Raw genomic sequence first — 14,292 nt, forward strand, 5'->3', positions numbered from 1 at the left:
CAGATCGTGCGCAGGCCGTGCGCTAGTTGCGCTTTGACCTGCGCTGCGCACTTTTGACGGTGCGCCGTGCGCGCCAAAATCCAAAAAGTTTGATTTTGATGCGCACGGCGCACCGTCAAAAGTGCGCAGCGCAGGTCAAAGCGCAACTAGCGCACGGCCTGCGCACGATCTGCGCACCCTATACTAAAGATAGGGTGCGCCGATCGCAGGCGCCGCTATGCGATAGGAGGCGGCGCTACAAGCAAGGGGCGGGCACGCCGGGCAGAGAGCCGGCTCGGGGGCGGAGCTACCCCCGGCCGTGCGTGTGCTTAAAAAGCGCTAATGTGAAACCAGCCTAAAATGCAGCCTAGTGAGCCTTGCTAACCACTGGCTGCAATATAAACTGCATCTGCTGCTTCCTTCTCTGTCATTGTGGCAAGTATTCTCACACAAGTCTCCAGCCACAGAATCTCCACTTATTTACCCACTACAGTCGGAGTGAGTGACAGCCCATCAGCTGTTACGGAAATGGACATGCCTGCTGTTTTTGCCAGATCTCTGTCACGAAGCACATCACATCTTGCTCAATCCACCATAACATCTCCACCTGCACCTCATTCACAGTCCAGCAGTTTGTTGTGTTCACCCTACTCCACACTCTCTCAGCACAGAAGCCAGCCCTCCGTCCCTCAGTTGTGGTCACTTAAAGGGAATCTGTCACCCCTTTTTTGAGATATCATATAATGATATCATTCAATTGTGTGTCACATAAGGATTCTCTTAGTACTTTTGCTTCCCCCTGACCCCGCACCTTTCATGCATAAATTATTATTATTATGCATTTATATAGCACCATTTATTTACCTGCTCCCCCCCTCCCTGTCTTGCTCTACGCATTTCTTCTTGTGTAGAGCAAGACAGGGAGGGGGGAGCAGTTGAATAAGCCCCGCCCATCGGACCGGACCGTGGCAGGTTACATACATCTGAACCGATATAAAAAAGGTATTTATGCATGAAAGGTGCGGGGTCAAGGGGAAGCAAAAGTAGTAAGAGAATCCTTATGTGACACACAATTGAATGATATCATTATATGATATCTCAAAACAGGGGTGACAGATTCCCTTTAAAAGATAGTTTTGCCATGTGTAGGTGAAAACAAACAGCTTGAACTTCACCATCTCCTATCTGGCCACAAAGCTGCTGCTTTTCCACCTGGTGTATACAGACTCCTTCTGAAAGCTGATGCCCATCACCGTCCCCCAGTACCAGTTGCTGTCACCATTACTTATCTGAGGAAGCTGTGCCTGCCCTACATCAGCATGTCGCAGACAACATCACCCATTCCTTGAAAAAATCAGTGTCTGCAAGGCTGCATTTCACCACTGAGACCTGGATAAGCAAGCATGGCCAGGGGTGTTACATCTCGTTGACTGGGCACTGGGTGACTCTGGAGGCTGTGAGAGCTGGCGGTGAAGGGGCACAAGTATTGGAATCTCCAAGGTTGGAAAGGCGCTTGAGGATGGTGGAGTAAACCACTGCACAGCAGAGGATGGAGAACTGAACTACTAGACAACAGGGTTTGGAGAACTAAACCACTGCACACCAGAAGATGGTGAACTAAACTCAGAAAGAAGCAAAAATGTGTTTGCAAGAAGATAAATTTAATTTCTCCTGTTCTGTGTTAGTTACATGTCTCACTGGTAACTCCTCTTCATGCACAATAAGCTCTGGAGGAAGAGTTATCTCTCAGGCAAAATCTTCCCCATAGTCTGGAAGACGTCATTTACATATAAGAAAAATGTGGATTTCTCTGGAATAAGACATAAAATCGCAGTTATCGAGTCATAATTTTATTTGACTCATTTATTTAGCGCCATTACTTCCACAGCACTTTACAGACCTTATTATTGACACTGTCCCCGATGGGGCTCACAATCTAAATTCCCGATCAGTATGTCTTTGGAATGTGGGAGGAAACCGGAATACCCGGAGGAAACCCACGCAGTGCCAACCACTGAGCCACCGTTCCGCCCTATTCAGTTTCCTATGACCTGCATGCCCATATAGATGGCTTAGGAAGATTAATCCTACTGATAGATTCTCTTTAACTTATCTTTTTGCCAGACGTTGACTGATCAATATTTTATAAAATTTCCTTTTATAATATCATAAAACACTTGATTAAACCCATGTACATATTCTGTGGAGTTCATCTACTTTGAGAAGCTGTCCACTTTTTTTCATTTAGGCAGCCGATTTTCAAGTGCTTTTTCTAACTGGAGTTACACTGTTCATCAGTTATTAGGAAATAACAAATTCTTAATGCTAAAAATTCTCCATTGTAGAAACAGGGTTATAATCCAACTCTCTCCATGAACCTAAACTTTTAGAACAGTTCCCAAGGATATTTCTGCAAACTATTGTTGTATCAAAGCAGATGACTGGATAATTTGGTAGAATACTCTTGCACTTGAGCTTGGGAAGATCAGCACAACCAGACCTCTGTCCTCTCATATCATATGGCACCTAAACCCAACAAGCAATTATAACATTCCACTTGTATTTGCTAAAAACACTTAGGATGGGAATACCGCTTTAACATAACATAGATTGATATAGTATTATTCAGGGGAAACAGTAATAGAATATTGTCTTTCTCAATAACACTAGACATTCATATATGTCTAGGTTCCATGATATTTTTACATGTAGATTGCCATTATTTTTTGAATCTGTCTCCTTTGTAATCAAGTATGCTGAATGCCATATACAGTCTTTAGTCCTGCACAAAATGTACTCATATCTCCATGATTGCTGACACATCCATGCATGGTTAATCATTATATACTTCTGGTCATGGCCAGATCATTTCCATGAGGGTGATATAACCATCTTTCTTGACCTGTTTATTCAATAGAATGACATTTTTATTTTGGTAAATTACATGATAAGTCATTTTGAGCAGACTAAAGGTTTCTTTTTTTGAGACAATTAACTCCTTCATTACCGTAGAAAGGGTGATTTATTTATTTGGTGTATCAAAGTACAAGCCAAGGCCAATTCATTGTACTCTATTCCCTATGTGTTTCATACAACCATAAACCTGTCAAAAATTATCTAGCAATATTTAAATTGCCAGAACCCAAAAAAGATATTGGAAACAATATATTTATCATTTGATACATACAGGGTAAAAGCTAATTTATTAACTTTAAGTAACTAAAGGGACCTTCTTCTTTAGGGCTCATGCACACGACCGATTTTTGTGTATGAGTAATATCCATGGTTTTCATGGATAGCACTTATACCGATGATATTCTGTGGGACTGTGCACATGTCCGCTTATTTTCACAGACCAAGTGATCTGTGGAAAAAATCAGAGACAGGTCTGATTTTGTCCCGAGTGTTGGATCAAAACCGGCAATGCAAGTCTGTGGGTCCAAGAAAAACATTTGACCGCACTTGGATGACAATTTCATGGACTGACATAACGGAAAAGTCTGAGAAACACTGATGCCACTCTGATCAAACTGATGAAAGTCTGATCAGAACAATCTGACCGTTTTTCTCAAATGGAAAAAAAACAGTTGTGTTACTCTACCCTTTAGGGCTCATACTCACATGCGAAAAACTTGGACGAGTCTCGCATGTCAATACCCGGCACTTGGATCGAAGCGTTCAGCTGCATAGAAATACATGCAGCTAAACACTCTGATCCGAGTGCCTGCGGCAGTGCCGGGTATTGACGTGCGAGACTCGTCCAAGTTTTTCGCATGTGAGTATGAGCCCTAAGATAGGACCTTGCACTGGATTTTTTTTCTATTTAAAGCGAGTACATCGTCTAAATGGCACAGCTCTGTTCTAAAGTTATGTCACTCCATCAAATTTTCCTTTAACTAACTGGACGTATACCACAGATCTTCTCTATTGGCGTTGCCATATTTTCATTGGCCAGTGTGACAGGAGTAAAAGCAATCACCTACACCTACAGAGACGTTCTGTGATGTAAACCCAGTTGATTGAAAGGAAAACGTTGCGTATTTATTTTCGGTGGGGTGTGGGAGCATAACTTTGTAAAAAGGGGGTACAAAAGAAAAAAAGAAAATGTTCCATAATTAGTGAAGCAGGACAAAATGGAGGAAGTACTGTTTTTTAAATAAAAATTCTAGTGTAAGGTCCACCTTGATCCTATCATAGTTTTAAGGTATGAACAAGGTATGTATGTATAGGTGGGCACCACAACATGTAGCAGATAAATGATAGCTGGGTGCAGCACAGTGCCGAAAGTACCAAGAAAGACACAAGAAAAAGAAGCACAGAATGGAGCGCACTCACAGCTGAATATCACTATGCAAAAAGACTTTTATTGTTCATAAAATGCCAAGAAAACAAAGTGCATAGTAAAAACAGTTAAAAAACACCAATGAAAACACTGTGGGCAGGTGGATATGAGCATACATATACATGCAAAGAATACATGATATAGCAATCACATATGTTCAAATAGCATAAATTTGCAGCAATGCTCTTTTTCTCCCAATAGATAATAAAGAGCAAAAAATGTATATTAAATTTCTATATGTGATTTATTAGGTATCTCTTGTCTCTTAAGAGTTTGAAAAAAAAGACTAAGACCTAACTAATGAATAGCTTGCACTATGAATAATAAATTTGTATCAATTGTGCATGCATCCTCAAAAAGGCTTGTGCCTCATGCAGATGAACAAGTGAAAAAAGCAATGCAGTTCACATAATGGTAAAATACCCAGGGAAAGCCATGCAGATCTCAGATACCATCCCATGCATATAAGAATATAAAAAAGGACTAAGACCTAGCTAATGAATGGCTTGCACTATAAATAATGAATTTGTATCAATTGTGCATACATCTTCAAAAAAGGCTTGTGCCTCATGCAAATGAACAGGTAAAAAGAGCAATGCTAGTTCACATAATGGTAAAATACCCAGGGAAAGCCATGCAGATCTCGGATACCATCCCATGCATATGGGGAAAAAAAGAGAGAGACAGAACAGGTTAAATCACATAATAATTACCAAGGGAGACCACTCAGCCCACAGACGCCCAAATTTTAAGGTATGTGCGGTGCAGAGGAGGCAGAGCAGGGTCTCTTCTTAGACATGCCCTCTATTTTCCCATATGAAAGACATATTTTGTGTGGACTACCTCTGATATCCGTTGAAATCAGAATAGATATTCACTAGTTAGTGAATTTAAAGCCTACCCTGCAGAAGCAACCACTTTATCTGTAGTTTCCCTTGTAATATAATTGGATTTTGGATCACCAAACAGAAGCACCCATCATTTGGTCTACTTGTAGAGAATCTGAAGACAACTCTTAAAATAATGTTCACAAAATCAAGTACTGTGTTCTATGAAACCTAATGTGTGTGCAGGGTATTAAAACACATTTGGCATCTTTCTGCATTTTAACATATCTGTCATGTGTAAAAGTGTGATAACTAGTGATGGGCAAGCGCTAAAAAGCTTGGGTACTCGTTACCCAAGTCAAGCAAATCGTAATGCTTGGATGATCAACCCGAGAAATGAATATAATGGAAGTCAATGGGAAACTCAAACATTTTTTCTACAGACCCCCACCTCCCCGGAGGTCTGGAGGGGGTCTAAAAATTGCTGAAAACTATGGAAACAGAGCTAAAATGACATCGGAACAGCATGGGGAAGACTCCTGGACGCATCTCTGTTTGAATCTCAGGTCGCTGCTGGGAACAATGTTGTGAGAGTATTATGCCACTTTTATGGACTGACAATAAAACATACAAAACCGCAGTTAAAATGGATTTGACTGGAAAAAATATTAAGAAACATTATTTCCAGGATAATGACTTGTATATACATAATAAAAAAATGCTCCTCCACACCTTGGACTATGTTCACACATAGTGTTTTTGCTGCGTTTTTACATGTTTGCATTGCTTTTGACAGTGAAAAAACATTCTTCAGGAAATGTAATTTTATCATCATAATACACCTTATTAGTGATGAGCGAGCACTAAAATGTTCGTGCTTGTTGCTCGGGTCGAGCAAATTGGAATACTCGGGTACCCGGACAGAACAGCAAGCCCAATGTAAGTTTATGGGAGACCCGAGCTTTTTTACTGCGATCCCCCCGGGGGTCCTTTTAACCCTTTTACTCCCAAGGGTGGTTTGCACGTTCATGACCGGGCCAATTTTTACAATTCGGACCACTGTCCCTTTATGAGGTAATAACTCTGAAACGCTTTCATGGATCCCACTGATTCTGACATTGTTTTCTCGTGACATATTGTACTTCATGTTAGTGGTAAAATTTCATTGATAAAACTTGCATTTATTTGTGAAAAAAAACAGAAAATTGGCGAAAATTTTGAAAATTTTGCAATTTTACAACTTTGAATTTTTATGCCCTTAAATCACAGAGAGATGGCACACAAAAAAACTTAATAATAATCTTTATACAGCGCTGACATATTCCGCAGCGCTTTACAGTTTGCACACATTATCATCGCTGTCCCTGATAGGGCTCACAATCTAAATTTCCTATCAGCATGTCTTTGGAATGTGGGAGAAAACTGGAGTGCCTGGAGGAATCCCACGCAAACACAGGGAGAACATACAAACTAAATAAATGACATTTTCCACATGTTTACTTTACATCAGCACAAATTTGGAACCAAAATTTTTTTTCTGTTAGAAAGTTATAAGGGTTAAAAGTTGACCAGCGATTTCTCGTGTTTACAACACCATTTTATTTTTAGGGACCACATCACATGAAGTCACTTTGAGGGGTCTATATGATCGAAAATACCCAAAAGTGACACGATTCTAAAAACTGCACCCCTCAAGGTGCTCAAAACCACATTCAAGAAGTTTATTAACCCTTCAGGTGCTTCACAGGAATTTTTTGAATGTTTAAAAAAAAAAATGAACATTTAACTTTTTTTCACAAAAAAATTACTTCGGTACAATTTTTTTTTATTTTACCAAGGGTAACAGGAGAAAATGGACTGCAAAAGTTATTGTGCAATTTGTCCTGAGTACGATGATACCTGATATGTTTGGGGAACCACTGTTTCAGCACATGGAAGAGCTCAGAAGGGAAGGAGCTCCGTTTGACTTTTTCAATTCAAAATTGGCTGGAATTCAGATCGGACGCCATGTCACGTTTGGAGAGCCTCTTCTGTGCCTAAACAGTAAAAACCCCGCACAAGTGACCCTATTTTGGAAACTAGACCCCCCAAGGAACTTATTTAGATATGTTGTGAGAACTTTGAACGCCCAAGGGCTTCACAGAAGTTTATAACGTACAGCTGTACAATTAAAAAATAATTTTTTCCACAAAAATGATCTTTTCACCCCTAATTTTTATTTTCCCAAGGATAACAGGACCCCAACAGTTATTGTGCAATTTGTCCTGAGTACGCTGATACCCCATATGTGGGGGTAAACAACTATTTGGGCGCATGGCAGAGCTAGGAAGGGAAGCAGCGCCATTTGACTTTTTTGGCTGGAATTGGGATCTGTGAGGATACCCGAGGGTGAACCCACTGGACCACGGCAACGAAACTCCCCTGGGAGAGTGGGCCAGGTGGACCACTCCCTATACAGGGAGTGTTAGGGACAGGCCCAAGGGAAACTATTACCGCGGCAGCTGGTACCCGGGGCAGATACGGTGGATGTAACAGATGGCAGGCATGACAATCGGGTAGACTGGTGAAAACAAGAATCAGGAACTACGGCGAGAGCAAAGATACAGGCAGGCACGGCTGGAACACAGGAACTCGGGCTGGACGGAGACACAGGCTGGCAAGGCAGGAACATAGGCAGGAAGGAGACACAGGGTGGCACGGAGGATCTCGGGCTGGACAGAGACATAGGCTGGCAAGGCAGGAACACATGAAGCACAGGCAGGGCGAAGACACAGGCTGACATGGCTGAAACACCGGAGCACAGGTAAAGGGTGAAAGTGACGCAGGGCAGGAGGTAACAGAAGGCTGAAGGAAGGAGCGAGAGGACACAGGCAAGTGTGGGGCCAGAATCACTAAAGGATACAAGTGACGATTAGGCAACGCCAGGAGGAAGGGGCGGCCTGATAAGGGCAAGTGCGGCGGTGTTTCCGGGTCAGAGTCCTGCAGATCCTATAGTGAGCCGAGGGGGCCGGTCTCACAGAGTGCGGTGTGCGTGTGCGCGGTAGGGCTGGCCGTGCAAGCGTGCCTGACAGGCAGCAGACGCTGCTGCAGGAGGAGGAGAGAGGACGGGGAAGCGACGGACCCCGTGAGTATGACGGGGCACGGGCAGCGGTGGTATGCGCGGCCGCGGGGCAGGCAGCGGCGTGACAGTACCCCCCTCCTTACGCGCCCCCCTCCCCAGACTGGAAAGGAATCGTGCCAATATCCGAGTAGCCTGGATGTTCTCCCGAGGCTCCCAAGATCTTTCCTCCGGACCAAAACCCTTCTAATCCACCAGGAAATAGGATCTCCCTCATAGCCTTTTCATGGCAAGAATGTCTTTAACCTCAAAGACATCATCAGCGGAAATAGGCTGTGGGGAATGAGTAGTAGAGGCATGGAATTGGTTGTCAACCACTGGTTTCAGAAGAGAAATATGGAATGAATTAGGAATACGGAGCGAGGCAGGGAGCTTTAACTTGTAAGAGACGTCGTTAATGCGAGACAAGACCTCAAAGGGTCCAATGTACCGAGGACCCAATTTGTGCGAAGGAATCTTCAGGCGGATGAATTCGGAAGACAACCACACCTTATCGCCAGGATGATAGAGAGGTGGGTCCAAGCGCCTTTTGTCTGCGTGCCTTTTCATCCTTACACGTGCATGCTCGAGAGCAGTCTTGGTCTCCTGCCAGACCCTGGAGAACTCCCCAGACAGAAGATCGGTGGCCGGTACACACAAGGCAGGAGGAACCGGTAGAGGTACACCTGGATGTTGCCCGTAGACGATGAAGAAAGGAGACTTAGTCGAAGATTCGCTGGCGTGATTGTTATATGCAAATTCGGCCCATGGGAGTAAGTCTGACCAGTTGTTCTGGTGAACGTTGGAGAAGTGACGGAGGTAATTCACCAAAATCTGGTTAGTACGCTTTGCTTGACCATTGGTCTGAGGGCGATAGGCGGAGGAAAAAATCAAGCCTGATGTTCATAAATTTGCAGAGCGCTCTCCAAAATCGGGAGGTGAACTGGACTCCCCTGTCTGAGACAATATGTTGAGGAAAGCCATGGGCGCGAAAAATATGATGGATAAAGACCTTTGCCAATTCAGGAGCCGAGGATAAACTGGGCAGAGGGATGAAATGAGCCATCTTGGAGAATCGATCCACAACGACGAAGATGACGGTGCATCCAGAAGAGCGAGGGAGGTCAATAATAAAATCCATAGCAATGTACTGCCAAGGAGCTGAAGGGACAGGAAGCGGGTTTAATAGACCGGATGGTAGTTGCCTGAGGACTTTGTTTTTGGCACAGGATGGACACTAGGCTAAAAAACTTTGAACATCTTGTGGAAGCGTAGGCCACCAATAGTAGCGAAATACGAGAAGAAGGGTCTTTTTGAAACCAACATGGCCTGCAACTTTGGAGGCATGTCCCCAGCGCAAGACTCACCTCCTCTTGGTCTCTGGGACGAAGGTCTAACCAGGGGGTAGAGAAAACAAACTGAGGGGTGCCACCGTGATGATTCTGGAAGGGTCCAAGATGTGCGCGGTATCTTCCTCCATATCGATAGCAAGAAAGGATCTGGACAATGCATCAGCCTTGAGGTTCTTACTACCCGGATGAAAGTGCAGTTCAAAATCGAAACAGGCGAAGAATAAGGACCATCTCGCTTGCCGGGGGTTAAGCCTCTGTGCCGATCGGATGTATGCAAAATTCTTATGGTCCGTGTAGATCTTAATAGATGTGCAGCTCCCTCCAATAGGTACCGCCATTCCTCCAACGCCATTTTGATGGCCAAGAGCTCCCTGTCACCTATGGAGTAGTTCTGTTCAGGAGTGGAGAATGTCTTTGAGAAGAAGCCGCATGTGACCAGCCGTCCTGGAAGGGGATTTCTGAGAAAGTACGGCTCTGGACCCGATGGCAGAAGCATCCACTTCCAAAATAAAAGGTTTGTTCATCTCCAGGCGATGGAGAACGGGAGCTGAAGCAAAGGCTTGTTTCAGGGCAAGGAAGGATCTTTCAGCCTCTGAGGACCAGACGTGAGAATTGACCCCTTTACGAATCAGAGAGGAGATTGGAGCGGTCAAAGAAGAAAAATGAGGCATGAACTGCCGGTAATAATTTGCGAAGCCCAGAAATCGTTGAATTGCCTTGACTCCATGAGGTTGTGGCCAGTTGAGCATGGCGGATACTTTTTCTGGATCCATGCATAAGCCAGAATCGGAAATTATGTACCCCAGGAACGGAAGGGAGGTTTGTTCAAAGGAGCATTTCTCCAGCTTGGCATACAGGCGATTCTCAGGCGCGACAGAACAAGAAGGACGGGCAGACAAATCCAGGGAAAAGACAAGAATATCGTCCAGATACACTACCACACAAGAGTACAGAAGGTCTCGGAAAATATAATTCACAAATTCCTGGAATACTGCTGGGGCATTGCACAAGCCGAAGGGCATGACCAAATATTCATAGTGGCCGTCTCTGGTGTCGAAGGCGGTCTTCCACTCATCACCGGGGCGAATACGGATGAGATTGTAGGCCCCACGAAGGTCCAGCTTGGTGAAAATTTGTGCCCCGTGCAGCTGGTCGAACTGCTCCGGAATGAGAAGGAGCGGGTACCTGTTCTTGATAGCGATATCATTTAGACCCCGGTAGTCAATGCAAGGCCAAAGAGACCCGTCCTTCTTCTTGACAAAGAAGAAGCCTGCGCCTGCGGGTGAGGAAGACTTCCGAATAAAGCCTCTAGCCAAATTTTCCTGGACGTACTCCTATATGGCTTGGGACTCAAGAGGATTCAGAGGATAAATGCAGCCCCGAGGAGGAGTAGAGCCTGGGACGAGATCGATAGGGCAATCATATGGATGATGCGGGGGCAGGCTCTCTGCCTCCTTCTTGTTGAAGACATCCGCTAAGGACCAATAGGCCGAAGGCAAGTCCGCAGGTACCGCATGAGTCCTAGGAGGCTTGATTGGCAGAACGGGAATTAGACACGTAGACTGGCAGAATTGACCCCATCGAAGAATATCCCCAGATCGCCAATTGAGGACGGGTTCATGAGTCCTTAACCACGGAAGTCCTAAGAGGAGCGTATGGGATAGTGAGGGCAGTACAAAGAAGGCTATCTTCTCCCGATGCAGGGCTCCGACCTGTAACTCCGCCTCTTCGGTGACCAAGGTAACGACCTCCCGCAGGGGAGCGCCGTAGACTGAAGCTAACGGCTGAGGAGACTCCAAGGACCTTACAGGTATCCGCAATTTTTTGACCGCCTCGAGCTGGATGAAGTTCCATGCGGCTCCAGAATCTACATAGGCCACTGCAGAGACACGGGTGGAACTGAGATTCAACAGGACAGAGAGGGTCAAGGGTAGAGAGGTATCACTAACACCTAGGGAGGCCTCTCTCACCTGTCCTAGGCGGAGGCGTTTCTCAGCCTCACTGGACATGAGCGCAGAAGGTGGGAGGAACTGTCGCAGTAGAGACAGAGACCCTGGGCGAGCCTCTCTTGACGGCGCTGCTCTGCCGGCTTGAGACGATCCACCTGCATAGGTTCAGATGCCGAGGCCGCGGAGGTAGAGCCAAGTCACGAGCGGGGTGGACTGCGTGTTGCCGGAGAAACGCGGGAAAGTCTTCTCTCCCTGGCGGACTCACGAAAGCGCTCCTGGAAGCCCAAATCAATGCGAGTCACCAGGGAAATGAGATCCTCCAAGGACGTCGGTGTATCACGACCCGCCAGCTCGTCCTTGATACGAGCAGATAAACCCCGCCAAAATTCTCCCACCAGGGCCTCATTGTTTCACCCGAGCTCAGAGGACAGGGTGCGAAACTGAATGGCATACTGGCCCACAGAAAGAGTACCCTGGCAGAGATTAAAAAGAGACTTGGTGGTCGAGGCCAAGCATCGAAAACCTTGCGAAAGGTCTCAAGAAAAGCAGAGAGCTGGGAGACCACCGGATCGTCTCGCTCCCAGAGGGGGTTTACCCAGGCCAACGCCTCGCCCTCCAAGTGGGATACCACAAAGGCCACCTTGGCTCGGTCAGCTGAGGCAGCAATTCAAAATGCAACTGGCACTGATTTAAGAATCCCCGGCACAATCTGGGATCCCCGCCATACCTAAACAGGGCAGAGAGTGTGGAACAGAAGCCTGAACAGGGGCAGCGGCGACGGACTGGAGAGAGAGAAGTCGGTTATCCACCGAGGCCATATAATTTAAAATATGAGCCTGGGTGTCGCGTTGCTGGGCGAGCTCCTGCTGAAGGCTGGCCAGCTGGGATGCATTCCCGGGGTCGGAGGGCTGCAATGCAGATAGCCGAGACTCCATGGTCTTCAGGAAGGCCATGATCCGGGCCTGGTTCTCCCGTAGGAATGCTCGTTCCTTTTGGGCGGTAGCAGAGGTACCAGTGGGGTCCATGGCCTGATCGTGCTGTGAGGCTACCCGAGGGTGAACCCACTGGACCATGGCAACGAACCTCCCCTGGGCGAGTGGGCCAGATGGACCACCCCCTATACAGGTAGCGTTAGAGACAGGCCTAAGGGAAACTATAACCGCGGCAGTTGGAACCCGGGGCAGATACGGTGGACGTAACAGGTGGCAGGCAGGTCAACCGGGTAGACTGGCGAAAACACGAATCAGGAACTACGGCGAGAGCAAAGATACAGGCAGGCACGGCTGGAACACAGGAACTTGGGGTGGACGGAGACACAGGCTGGCAAGGCATTAACGTAGGCAGGAAGGAGACACAGGGTGGCACGGAGGAACTTGGGCTGGAAGGAGACACAGGCTGGCAAGGCAGGAACACAGGAAGCACAGGCAGGGCGAAGACACAGGCTGACATGGCTGAAACACAGGAGCACAGGTAAAGGGTGAAAGTGACGCAGGGCATGAGGTAACAGAAGACTGAAGGAAGGAGCGAGAGGACACAGGCAAGAGTGGGGCCAGAATCACTAAAGGATACAAGTGGGACCTGTGGGGCAGGTAGCAGCATGACAGGATCGGACGCCATTTCGCATTTGGAAAGCCCCTAATGTGCCAAAACAGTGAAAACCCCCACAAATGACACCATTTTAGAAACTAGACCCCCCAAGGAACTTATCTAGATGTGTGGTGAGAACTTTGAACCCCTAAGGGCTTCACAGAAGTTTATAACGTAGAGCCATAAAAATAAAAAAATCATATTTTTTCCAGAAAAATTATATTTTTGCCCCCAATTTTTTATTTTCCTAAGGGTAACAGGAGAAATTGGACCCCAAAAGTTGTTGTGCAATTTGTTCTGAGTAGGCTGATACCCCATATGTGTGGGTAAACCACTGTTTAGGCGCATGGCAGAGCTTGGAAGGGAAGGAGCACCGTTTGACTTTTTCAACGCAGAATTGCCTGGAATTGAGATCAGATGCCATGTTGTGTTTGGAGAGCACCTGATGTGCCTAAACAGTGGAAACCCCCAATTCTAACTCCAACCCTAACCCCAACACACCCCTAACCTTAATCTCAGCCCTAACCCTAGCCCTAACCCTAATGGAAAAAGGAAATAAATACATTTATTTTTATTTTCATATTTTTCCCTAACTAAGGGGGTGATAAAGGGGGGTTTGATTTACTAGTTGTGGTGGGTTTTTATGTTTGGCAGCTGTCACACTCTAAAAGATGCTTTTTATTGAAATAATAATTTTTGCATCACCACATTTTGAAAGCTATAATTTTTCCATATTTTGACCTACCGAGTCATGTGAGATCTTATTTTTTGCGGGACAAGTTGATGTTTTAATTGGTACCATTTTCGGGCACGTGACTTTTTTGATCGCTTTTTATTCCGATTTTTAGGACCCAGAATGAACAAGAACCAGCATTTTATGAAATTCTTTTGGGGGGTGCGTTTACACCGTTCCGCGTGTGGTAAAATTGATAAAATGGTTTTATTCTTCGGGTCAGTATGATTACAGCGATACCTCATTTATGTTGTTTTTTTATGTTTTGGCGCTTTTATGCAATGAAAACAATTTTATATAAAAAATAATTATTTTTGCATCGCTTTATTCTGCGAGCTATAACTTTTTTATTTTTTTGCTGATGATGCTGTATGGTGGCTTGTTTTTTGTGGGACAAGATTACATTTTCAGCGGTACCATGGATAT

Source organism: Dendrobates tinctorius, unplaced genomic scaffold (genome assembly GCF_039654945.1).
Source record: "Dendrobates tinctorius isolate UK_male_01 unplaced genomic scaffold, ASM3965494v1 ptg000060l, whole genome shotgun sequence".
NCBI classification, from domain to species: Eukaryota; Metazoa; Chordata; class Amphibia; order Anura; family Dendrobatidae; genus Dendrobates; species Dendrobates tinctorius.